General features: G+C 42.4%; 1 long non-coding RNA gene across 2 annotated transcripts in view; it reads right to left on the reverse strand.

Moving 5' to 3' along the window:
* Window positions 1-754: 754 nt before the first annotated feature.
* LOC118014028 overlaps window positions 755-12,769 on the reverse strand; it is a 12,973-nt gene continuing 958 nt past the window's right edge. For both annotated transcript variants that reach the window (XR_004680175.1, XR_004680174.1), the window contains exons 2-3: window positions 4,733-4,858; window positions 755-1,887 (exon numbers count right to left, since the gene is read on the reverse strand). This is a non-coding gene — a long non-coding RNA (uncharacterized LOC118014028). The remainder of the gene's footprint in view (window positions 1,888-4,732; window positions 4,859-12,769) is intronic.

The following is a 12,769-nucleotide window of genomic DNA, read 5'->3' on the forward strand; positions in this document are numbered from 1 at the left end:
GTCTATGGCTGATAACACTGTGCTGAATATAGCTGCTTCTTTCTTTCTTTTTTTTTTTTTTTAAGATTTTATTTATTTATTTGAGAGAGAGAATGAGATAGAGAGCATGAGAGGGGGGAGGGTCAGAGAGAGAGGCAGACTCCCTGCTGAGCAGGGAGCCCGACGTGGGACTCAATCCCAGGACTCCAGGATCATGACCTGAGCCGAAGGCAGTCGCTTAACCAACTGAGCCACCCAGGCGCCCTAGCTGCTTATTTCTGTACGTGCTTATCAGTCATTCCTGCAGGAACCTGCTCTAGAACCTTGTTTTGGATCGGAGGCAACCTTACTGGTTTGATGGCCTAAAGGTATAAGCAGAGATGGAGGCCTATCCACTCAGTACCTGGCAGGATGCTACGGGATTCTGAGACCCTCTGTGACAGGGGGCTGTGGAACCATGAGGCCTCCACGGGGGCTGCAACTCGATGTGGCTGCCATTAGGGCTGGATATGGCCAATGTGACCGAACACATGTCCCAGGATGCCTTGTGAAGTCTGACAAGAAGTAATCTCTTTAGTTAGCCACATTGGGCATGCAGAATGAGACCGTCTCGGGTGTCAGTCCTCAGATCTGGGTGCACCCTCCTCCTGGCTCTCCCCCACCTCTTTCCCCTCATCTCCTTCACCTGTGGGAAAGACCCAACTCAAATGCCATCTTCTCAGAGAGTTTCTCCCAGTTTTGTCCAGCCAAAATGAATTCCTTTTTTTGTCTGAGCCCCAAGTATTTTGTTTGTATGGCCAGCATAGCACATGGTTTGGGTATCTGTACCTATATCTACACAGAGCAAGCTTGACCCTAAGGTCTTCATCTGATTCCGTGCAGTGTTCTCATTGCTAAGCAAGAACGAATCAACGGAGATAGAATCAAGGAGGGTTTCATTATGTAATTAAAAAAAATATTTCAACTTTGGGACCAAATGGAAGTGCTTCTGTGAACATCCAAATCTAGTTTTTGTTTTTGGTTTTTCTCCTTGGGCAGTTTCCTCCTGCTGATTTGAATGTTTGTAAATGGCTTGTCACTACTTTCAGTTCTCCTGGCTGGGGATGAGTAGATTACTGGTAGGAGTGGGCAAAGAACTATTTCCTGGAACGGGTGAGATTGTAAATATGAAACACTGACAAGTGGAGTATATTTGGTGGTGAGGAGGGGCAAGGAACAGCATTTTAAAGGATTTCGAAATCTTTTGTGGACTGACCAAAAGTTTATAGGATTTCAGATTTGATAATTTAAGCCCTCCGGGGAATGTTAGAAGCGGCATCATTGGCCTTGTCTTTTGTGGTTGGAGACACTGCAGTTCAGAGGGTTTAACTGGCTTGGCCAAGTCCTACAACCACCACATGACAGAACAACACTTCTGTCTAGGACTTGGGTGCACCTGTCCAGAGCTCTCTCCACTGTAACTCACTGGATGAAGTTTGGGCAGCAAAAGAGCTCCAAAGTTGTTAACGTTGGGAAGGTTGTAACATAGGCCATTCCCTGCATTTTGTTTGCGGATGGGGAAGCAGGTTCTGCTAAATGTAACCCAGCAAACCCCCAATGTGCAACGGGGAACATTTGTGGTCCCCTTTGCTCTGCTCATCTGACTCTCTGTTTACCAGTTTCTCTTTGAGTCAAAAAGAAACTGAGATCAGTTCCTGGCACAGCATTTCTCTGGATAGCTGCAGGACATGGTAAGTTTGCAAATGTTGGGGGTTGGGGAGGGGTTGGGAGTGAGGCAGGGAGAGTTGTTGCGTCAGTTGACCAAGTTGTCCCTCCACACCGAGGGTGCTCCAACTCCATTCAGTTATCTCTGGTCCCAGGGTGCCTAGAGCTGAAGTTTCTTCCTCAATCTTGACAGTAGGTATGCCTCTAGGGAAGGAGAACACATCTTTACAAAGACACAGACGCCAAGTGAACAAGTGAGCTTGTGCAAGGTTGTTGGTTAGAATCCACTTTCCCCTAATCTGCATGACCACTGAATTCCTGGACAGATCACAGTCCATGGTTCATCTCTGCTCAACAGCTTCAGCAGAACAAGCCATCTGCAGGCCTCTCCCTCACCCCAACTCAGTTCCCCTCTCCCAAGCCCCTGGAGGCTGTTCTTGGTGCAGGGGTTCAGCGCAGGATATCTCTCTGTCACTAGTAAGTCATGTAATATGGCTATAATCACTCCAATTTTGCAGAGGAAGAAACAGAGACTTAGGGAAATCAGAGAACTTTCTAGAAAGGCACATCACCACATGTCGCTGGGAAGCAGGGGCCAGTGCAGCTCAGGATCACACTTAGGTTTTCTCTGGCTTCAGACTGTGCCCCTCCAGAACAATGCCTAGTCCCAGCTCATCACTTTCTAGATAGCCACTTCCCCTCGCAACCACAAGCCAAATAATGGAATTAAGTCATTATCACCCGTTTGTATTTTTGGTTCATTTTTACTTGGCCTCAAAGTACATTTCAGGTGGATCTTCATCCCTGTCTTTGATTTTTTTTTTTTTTAAGATTTTATTTATTTATTTGACAGAGAGAGATAGCGAGAGCAGGAACACAAGCAGGGGGAGTGGGAGAGGGAGAAGCAGGCTTCCTGCGGAGCAGGGAGCCCAATGTAGGGCTCGATCCCAGGACCCTGGGATCATGACCTGAGCCGAAGGCAGACGCTTAACCACTGAGCCACCCAGGCGCCCTTTGATTTTAAGTCCCATGAAGAACACCATTGACAAACATTTACTGATAACTCATTGGGTATAGGAGGGTCCGGTAAACATGTTGAGGATAGAAGGAGGAAGTTCATTTTTGGACTTTGATGGGGAGGTGATGGGGCAAAAGAGGGGAAATTTCCTTGCTCATGGCTCAGCATAGATATGCGTTTACAGAAAATACTTTTTTTTTTTTAAGATTTTATTTATTTATTTGCGAGAGAGAGAATGAGAGACAGCACGAGAGGGAGGAGGGTCAGAGGGAGAAGCAGACTCCCCGCTGAGCAGGGAGCCCGATGCGGGACTCGATCCCGGGACTCCAGGATCATGACCTGAGCCGAAGGCAGTCGCTTAACTGACTGAGCCACCCAGGCACCCTACAGAAAATACTTTTAAAGACAAAAATGATAAATTATCATACTGTAGCCAAACATTTCTGAGAAACAACTAAAGAAGGGGAAGTCTGGGTGATGTGTATTCTCATGTGATCAGGTCTTGTTACACAAAATGGGTGTCTTCTTAACATGCAAGCCACCACATACTTGACAATCTTTTAGCAATTGTAAGAATTTTTGTTTAATCCATATTTATCAAGGTTGCAGGGTTTCTGATGATAAAATGAACAGATAAATTACCTTTGGGTCTGTGTGGTGTGGCGTGGCAGGGTGGGGGTGAGGGCTACTACTCCTAGGACAGGGAGCCTCTTTTCTCTTTGACAGAAAACAATCCAGCTCCTTCTCTAAAGCCTGCATTTCCTCTCCTAACATCCTGTTTTTCTTACAGGTTGTCATACCGGTTTTTCCCTATTGTAAGGGAGGGACAGAAAAATCTATCTGGCCAAAGCATCAAGGGTGTCATCTAGTGGTGAAGAGTACAAATGCAGAACCTGGTAAATATCTTCAGCTTCAGTTATCCAGTTACAGCTATTTACTGGGCCAGGCTCTTTAGTAACAATTCACATGTGTCTCCTACTCCCATCCTTGAAGGAGCTTCTAGCCATTTTAGGGAGTTGAGGATCGAAAGCTCACTTCCAACAGAAAACTAATAAAGCTGAGGGAATGATTGAGATAACTTCATAAAATGTCCAGGAGATGAACCCTTAATAGTTTTTTTACCACTTTTTCCAGAATATAAATATCTATAATTGTTAACAATGAATGATTTAATTTTTTGAAGTTTTTATTTAAATAATTGTATATTCCACATGGGACTCAAACTCATGACCCCAAGATCAAGAGTCACATGCTCTTCTGACAGAGTCAGGAAGGCACCCCTACAATGAATACTTTTAATGATAGTAGTTGAAAAAAAAAACAAAACAGCTACATAGAATGAAGTGTGTGAAGACTATCATGTAAGTCTCTTAAGCCAGCTCGCAGAAATAAGCACTGTTAACGGTTTGATATATATCTTTCAATGTTTTTCATATACATATAAGCGGGCTAAGACATGTTTTCTATTTGTAAACCAGCTTTAAAAAACCAACTTGTCCCTCCACACCGAGGAGCTCTAGCTATAAAAAATATATAGATATAGATATAGATAGATAGATAGATAGATAGATAGATAGATAGATAGATATAACATAGTTAGCATTGACCATTTCCTTTGTTATCTTTAAAATAGTTGCCTAGGGGCGCCTGGGTGGCTCAGTTGGTTAAGCGACTGCCTTCGGCTCAGGTCATGATCCTGGAGTCCCGGGATCAAGTCCCGCATCGGGCTCCCTGCTCAGCAGGGAGTCTGCTTCTCCCTCTGACCCTCCTCCCTCTCATGCTCTCTGTCTCTCATTCTCTCTCTCACAAATAAATAAAATCTTAAAAAAAAAAAAAATTAAAAAAAATTTTTTAAATAGTTGCCTAGTATCTCATTGACTGGATACAACATATTGCCTGCAGTCATTTACATAGTTCCAGTTTTTCCTTATTCCAGAGACTACCCTCAAGCTTGAGCTTGAGCAACCACGGCCTACTGAGTTAACCCTTTACCGCACGGAAGACTTTTATTTTTATGATGCGAACACTGACCAGGCACTGGGACGCCTGACCCCACAGGTCAGCTTCCGCGGACGTTCTCCACTCTCTCCAGGCAAATTTTCCTCAAACTGCTTCTTCTCAAACTTCCATCCTCATTCTCAGCATATAAGCCGGATTCTTTACCCAGAAAATAGAAAACATCGCAAGAAAATGCCTATAGCTTCTTGCCACCAAACCACTGAGCTTCCTTGCATCCCCACCCACTCTTTCCCCCTTTCCTCTGGTTACCATGGAAAAGGCTAATCCTTCATATTTCAGTGTATGGACCTTTTACCTCCTGGGTCACATTGATTCCTGAGTTGTTTCTGATGCTGTTGTGAATGAGATGGCTTTCTTTCTTTTTCAGATAGTTTGTTTTTAGTATATAGAAATGCAACTGATTTCTGTATGTTGACTTTGTATCCTGTAATTTTACTGAACTTGTGGATTAGTTCTAACAGTTTTTGGGGAGAGTCTTTAGGATTTCCTATATATAGGATCACATATCTGCAAGCAAAAGCAAGTTTATTTTTTCCTTTCCGATTTGGATGTGTCCTATTTCTTTTCTTGCCTGTTTGCTTTGGCTGGGACTCCAATACTATGTAGAATAGGAGTGGTGAGAGTGGGCAGTTACGTCCTGACCCTGATCTTAGAGGAAAACATTCAATCTTTCATTGTTGAGTAGGAAGTTAGCTATGGGCTTGCTATGTAAGGACTGTTAAATTATGTTGAGACATGTTCCTTCATGCCCAATTGTTGAAAGTTTGTGTGTGTGGTTTGTTTTTTTTTTTTACCATGAGAAGATGTTATATATTGTCAAATGCTTTTTATGCATCTATTGAGATGATCGTGTGATTTTTATCCTTCATTCTGCTAATTTGGTGTATCACATTTATTAATTTGTGAATGTTGAGCCATCCTTACCTCCCAAGGATAAATCCCACTTGATCATGGTGTATGATCCTTTAATTTGCTGTTAAATTCTACTTGCTAATATTTTGTTGAGAATTTTTGCATCTATATTCATCAGGGATATTGGCCTGAGGTTTTCTTTCCTTGTAGTGTCCTTATTTGGCTTTGTAATCACAGTAATGCCTTTGTAAAATGGATTTGGGAGTGTTCCCTCCTCTTTAATTTTTTGGAAGACCTTGAGAAGGATTGGCATTAATTTTTCCTTAAATGTTTGGTAGAATTCACCAGTGATACCATCTGGCCTTGGGGATTTTTTTTTTTTTTGGAAGATTTTTGATTAATGATTTAATCTACTTACTCATTATTGGTCTGCTCAGATTTTCTATTTATTCATGACTCAGTCTTTGTAGGCTACATGTTTCCTAGAATGCATCTATTTCTTCTAGGTTATCCGATTTGTTAGCAGATAATTGTTTATACTAGTCTCTCATGATCCCTTATATTTCTGTGGTGTCAGTTGTAATGTTTCCTCTCTCTGATTTTGATTTCTCTCCTTTTGGCTTAGTGAGTCTGGCTAAAGTTTTGTCAGTTTTGTTTACCTTAAAAAAAAAACCAAACCAGATCTTTGTTTCATTGATCTCTTCTATTGATTTTCTGGTCTCTATTTCATTTATTTCTGCTCTGATCTTTGTTATTTCCTTCCTTCTGCTAACTTTGGGCTTAGCTCGCTTTTTTTCTAGTTCCTTGAGGCATAAAGCTAGGTTACTTATTTCAGATCTTTTTTGTTTCTTAATGTAGGCATTTATCCAATAAACATCCCTCTTCAAACTGCTTTTGCAGCATCCCATAGGTTTTGATAGGTTGTCCTTCCATTTTCACTTGTTTCAAGATATTTTTTTTTAAGGTTTTATTTATTTATTTATTTATTTATTTGAGAGAAAGAACACAAGTAAGGAGGAAGGGCAGAGAGAGAGGGAGAAGCAGACCCAGACCCCCTGCTGAGCAGGGAGCCTGACTCGGGGGTGGGGGCTCCATCCCAGGACCCTGCAGTCATGACCTGAGGCCTAACCAACTGAGCCACCCAGGTGCCCCACCAAGATATTTCTTGATTTCACTTTTCATTTCTTCTTTGACAGATTGGTTGTTAGCAGTGTGTTGTTTAATTTCTACCTATTTGTGAGTTTTCCATTTTTCCTACTGTTACTGGTTTTTAATTTCACACTATTATGGTCAGAAAAGATACTTGGTATGATTTCAATCTTTTTAAATTTGCTAAAACTTGATTTGAGACCTGTAATGTGATCCATGCTGGAGAATGTTCCATGGGTCCTTGAGAAGAATATGCATTCTGTTGCCATTGGGTGGGATGGTCTGTATATGTCTGTTAGGTTATCCATTTGTTTGAAAATATGGTTCAATTCCAACATTTCCTTGTTGGTCTTCTGTCTCGATGATCTATCTATTGTTGAAAGTGGAGGATTGAAGTCCCCTACTATTATTCTATTGCTATTTATTTCTCCCTTTAGATCTGTTAGTATTTAATATACCAAGAGCTCTGATTTTGTGCATGTAAATTTAATATTGTTATATCTTCTTGATAAATTGGCCCCCTTATTATATAATGACCATCTTTGTCCCTTGTTACTTGGCTTGAAGTCAATTTTATCTGATATAACTATCCCTGTGCTCTTTTGGTTTCTACTTGAATGGAATATCATTTTCCATCTGGTCATGTAGAGCCTATGTGTGTCTTTAAAGCAGAAGTGATTCTCTTGCAGGCAGCATATACTTGGGTCTTGCCTTTTTATCCATCCAACCACTCTATGCCTTTTAATTGAAGAATTCAATCCATTAACAATTAGAATGATTATTGGAAGATAAGGACTGACTACTGCAGTCTGATTAATTATTTTCTGGCTGTTTTGTAGTTCCCTTGTTCCTTTATTCCTTTTTTGCTTCCTTCATTAATGAAGTGATGATTTTCCCAGTGGTATGCTTTGATTCCCTGCTTTTTATCTCATTTTTATTGTATCTACTGTAGGTTTTTGTTTTGTGTTACCACGAGGCTGATATAAAACATAACTGCAACAGTCTATTTGACACCGATAACTAATCCATACAAAAGCTCCACCCTTTTAGTATACTCCCCCTTTTGATTTTTTGATGTCACAATTAACCTTTTTAATTAATTAATTTATTTTTTAAAAGATTTTATTTATTTATTTGACAGAGAGAGAGAGAGAGATCACAAGTAGGCAGACAGGCAGGCGGAGGGAGAAACAGGCTCCCTGCTGAGCAGGGAGCCCAACACAGGGCTCCATCCCAGGATACTGGGATCATAATCTGAGCCGAAGGCAGACACCCAACGGACTGAGCCACCCAGGCACCCCTAACGTCTTAAAAAAAAAAAAGATTTATTTATTTATTTGAGAGAGAGAGAGAGCAGAGGGAAGGACAGAGAGAGAGGGAGAGAAAGAATCTTAAGCAGACTCCCCACTGAGCACAGAGCCCAATGTGGGGCTTGATCTCAGGACCTGAGTTGAAACCAAGAGTTGGACGCTCAACCGACTGAGCCAGCCAGGTGCCCCAACCTCTTTTTATATTGTGTATTCATTAACAAAATATTATAGTTCTAGTTACTTATAATACTCTCATCCTTTAACCTTTATACTAGAGTTGAGTGGCTTCCACATCACCATATTACTGTATTATTCTGAACCTGACTATATAGGTAACTTTAACAATGTGTTGCATATTTTCATGTTACTAAATAGCATCTTTTGGTTTCAGCTTGAAGAGTTTCTTTCAACAAAGGCAGGTCTAGTGGATTCTCTCAGCTTTTGTTTTTCCAGGAAAGTCTTTACCTGTCCTTCATTTGTGAGGGACAACTTTGCCAGATACAATATTCTTCTTTGGCAGTTTTTTTTTTCTTTCTTTCAACCCTTTGCATATATCATCCCTTTGTCTCCTGGCTTGTAAGGTTCCTGCTGAGAAATCTGCTAATAGAATATGGGGAATCCCTTATAAGTTACAAGCTTCTTTTCTCTTGCTGCTTTTAAGATTTTCTCTTTGTCTTTGATTTTCCACAATGTTATTATAATGTGTCTTGGACAGGATGTCTTTAAGTTAAGTTTGTTTGGTAACCTATGAACTTCGTGAATTTGGATATCCAAATCTCTCCCCAGATTTGGGAAGTCTTAGCCATTATTTCCTTAAATAAGCTTTGTGCTTCCTTCTTCTTCTCTTCTCTTTCTGAAACTCCAATAACTTGCAAATTATTTCTTTTGCTAGTACCCCATAGATCACATAGGCTTTCTTCACTCTTTCTCATTCTTTTTCCTCTGTTCTTCTCTGACTGGATAATTTCAAAATTCCTGTCTTCTCTCTCTCTTTTTAAGATTTTAGTTTTATTTATTTGAGAGAGAGTGTGAGAGAGGGAGAGCACATGAGCAGGGGCAGAGAGAAAGGGAGAAGCAGACTCCCCTACTGAATAGGGAGCCCAATGCGGGACTCAATCCCAGGACCCTGGGATCATGACCTGAGCCCAAGGCAGATGCTTAACTGACTGAGCCACCCAGGTGCCCCTAAAATTCCTGTCTTCTAACTCATACATTCTGTCTTCTGCTTGATCCATTCTGATACTGATACTCTCTACTGCATTTTTTGTATTTCATTAAATGTGTTCCTCAGTTCCAGAATTTCTGATTGTTTCTTTTTAATGATTTCTATCTCTTTGTTAAACTTCTCATTTTGTATTGTTTTCTTAATTTCATTGAATTGTCCTTATATCTTTTCTTGTAGCTCCCTGAGTTTCCTTAAACAGCTGTTTCAGATTCTTTATCAGATAAATTGCAGATCTCCGTGTCTTTGGGGTTGGTTATTGGAAGATTATTTCGATCCTTTAGTGGCACCATGTTTCCTTGATTTTTCATGATCCCTGAAACTTTGCATTGTTGTCTTTGCATTTGAAGTAATAGTCACCCCCAGTCTTTACTAACTGCCTTCAGGAGAGAGATACCTTCCATCAGCCCCACTAGAGATTCTGAGGCTTCTTCAAATCTTCTATAGATACACCTATTCCATGCTTCCTTGCTCCCTGCTGTGGCAGATTTCTTAAGCTTGAGTGCCTTCTCAGATGCGGCAACACCCCAGGCCCAAAAGCTGACAGCTTCCCTCCTTTTGTTTTCCCAAGGGTGGCACTAAAGTTCAAGTTTGTAGTCTCTCCCTGTCTTGCAGATTCAGGCTGGCTTTCTGCACGTGCTCTCTAGACACTTGCCAAAACACTCTTGCTGCTGCCATTGGGAGCATTCACAGGGAACTGGCCACAGGGTGGAGGTGAGTGTGTGGGTGAGGTTCACAGAGCACTAGGGGTGCCCATGGGCAGATAGGGGGATCCAGGGGTGAAGCCTTTCTAGCAGCTCCTGGGCAGGCTTCTTGATGGAGCCTGTTGAATCACTTAGTAGGACCTATGTCCCTTTAGTGCCCTCTGAGAGTCCTCCGTGTGGCTCTCTCAGCCTTTTCCCTCCATCCCCCCTCCCCCCATGATCTTACACCTCATGATTCAGTACTCTGCATGGGGCAAGAGAGCAATGAGCCTCTTCTGTAGCTCCTGCACAGCCGAGGAAGCCAGTACTCACCACATGCTCTCACTGCCCTCCACCCCATCCACCCCCAAGATAAAGCTCAGACCCAGGAGACCTCTCTTGGCCCTGAGCTGTGCTGCCTTGGGGGAGGAGTGATGTGAGGAAAGTCCATCTTACCCTCTCTGATGCATCCAAACATACTTTTTTGTTCCAACTGTCTCCTAGAACTGCTCTGCTGGAAACCTGGGTTTCTGCAAAGGCTCTCCTATCCCTGTTGATTCTCTAAGTCAGTGTTTTCTGCAGGCTCCCTGACCAGAGCCAAGAGGGAAGATGGTTCACAGGCCACTGTAGGGTCTGTAGCCAGGACGAAGGTCCATGTGCCTATTACCTCACACACAGGAGGGCAAGACTCCTCCTGGGTCCCTTGGCATATGGTGCAGGATTTCACAGCTCCTACCGAGACCCTTTTGCCTGTGGATGAATGTCAACTTGTTGTTGGGGTGGGAAGACATGGAAAAGGAACATCTTATTCAGCCATGATGCTGGTATCACTCATGTAAAGTTCTTTGTATTTTCTGGATATTAATTTCTTATCAGATATATGATTGGCAATTATTTTCTCCCATTCCATAGGTAGCCCTTTTACTCTTTTGATTATTTCCTTTGATGTGCAGAAATTTTAAATTTTGACATAATCCTGTCATGAAGATTTATGTCTATGTTTCTTCTAGGAGTTTTATAATCTTTTAAGATTTTTAAAAAAGATTTTATTTATTTATTTGACAGAGAGAGAACACAGGTAGGAGGAGCGGGAGAGCGACAAGCAGGCTCCCCGCTGAGCAGGGAGCCCAATTCAGGGTCCAATCCCAGGACCCTGGGACCATGACCTGAGCTGAAGGCAGATGCTTAACTGACCGAGCCACCCAGGTGCCCCTAAAGATTTTTATTTATTAATTTGAGAGAGAGAACACAAGCAGAGGGAGGAGAAGAGGGAGAGGGACAAGCAGACTTGCTGCTGAGTGTGGAGCCCAATGCCAGGCTCCAACCCATGACCCTGAGATCATGACCTGAGCCGAAATCAAGAGTCAGATGCTCAACTGACTGAGCCATCCAGGAGCCCTGGGTTTTACAGTCTTATGTTTAGGTCCTTAATCAATTTTGAATTAATTTTGTATATTGTTTAAGGTAGGGATCATACTCCGTTCTTTGACATGTGCATATACAGTTTTCCCAGCACCATTTGAAGAGGTTATTTTTCGCCATTGTCCCACCAGCACCTGTTGAAGATCATTTGAGCATATATGTGAGGGTCTATTTCTGGACTCTGTATTCTGTTCCATTGGTCCATGTGTCTGTCTACTACCTCTTGACCAATTACGGCTGTAGCATCTATGTAGCCTTCTCTCCCTATAGGGAAAATGCACTGATATACCCAATCCTAGAATCACCGCCACTTCCTGACAGTGTCCAATCCAGAGCAAAGCCCTGCTTCCTTGGACTCTGTCCAAAATCACCTAATATAAGCCCAAATCCTATAAAGGCATACCTGTGTTATTATGCTTCACAAGTATTCCATGTTTTACAAATTGAAGGTCTGTGGCAGCCCTGCATTGAGCAAGCGTATTGGCACTATTTTCCCAACAGCATTTAGCATTTGTTCACTTCATGTCTCTGTCACATTTTGGCAATTCTCCCAACATTTCCACAATTTTATTATTATCATATTTGTTATGGTGATCTCTGACCAGTGATCTTTGATGTTACTATTGTAATTGCTTTCGGGTGCCACAAATCACATCTATATAAGACAACAAATTTAACAAATGTTATATATGTTCTCACTGCTCCACAGGCCAGTCATTCCCCCAATCTGTCTCCCTCTCCACAGGCCTCCCTAGTCCCTGAGACACAACAATATTGAAAGGAGCCAATTAATCATCCTACAACGGTCTCTAAATGTTCAAGTGAAAGGACTCACACATCTCTCACTTTAAGGCAGAAGCTAGAAATGATTAAGTTTAGTGGGGGAGGCGTGTCAAAAGCCAAGATAGGCTGAAAACTAAGCCTTTTGTGCCAAACAATTAGCTAAAATGTGAATGCAAAGGAAAAGTTCTTGAAGGAAATTAAAAATGCTACTTCAGTGAACATACAAATGATAAGAAAGTGATGTAGATTCCTGGTGGTCTTCGGTTGGAGGGTAGGGGCATACAAGAACATGGGATTACTATCTTCAAAGTATATAGGACAGGGGGCGCCTGGGTGGCTCAGTCGTTAGGTGTCTGCCTTCGGCTCAGGTCATGATCCCTGGGGTCCTGGGATCGAGCCTCGCATCGGGCTCCCTGCTCTGCGGGAGGCCTGCTTCTCCCTCTCCCACTCCCCCTGCTTGTGTTCCCTCTCTCGCTGGGTCTCTCTCTGTCAAATAAATAAATAAAATCTTAAAAAAAAGATTCTCTCTCTCCTGGGGCGCCTGGGTGGCTCAGTCGTTGGGCGTCTGCCTTCGGCTCAGGTCATGGTCCTGGAGTCCCGGGATCGAGCCCCGCATCGGGCTCCCTGC

This window comes from Mirounga leonina, unplaced genomic scaffold, assembly GCF_011800145.1.
Source record: "Mirounga leonina isolate KUSES-001 unplaced genomic scaffold, KU_Mleo_1.0 Mir_154, whole genome shotgun sequence".
In the NCBI taxonomy this organism is placed as follows: domain Eukaryota; kingdom Metazoa; phylum Chordata; class Mammalia; order Carnivora; family Phocidae; genus Mirounga; species Mirounga leonina.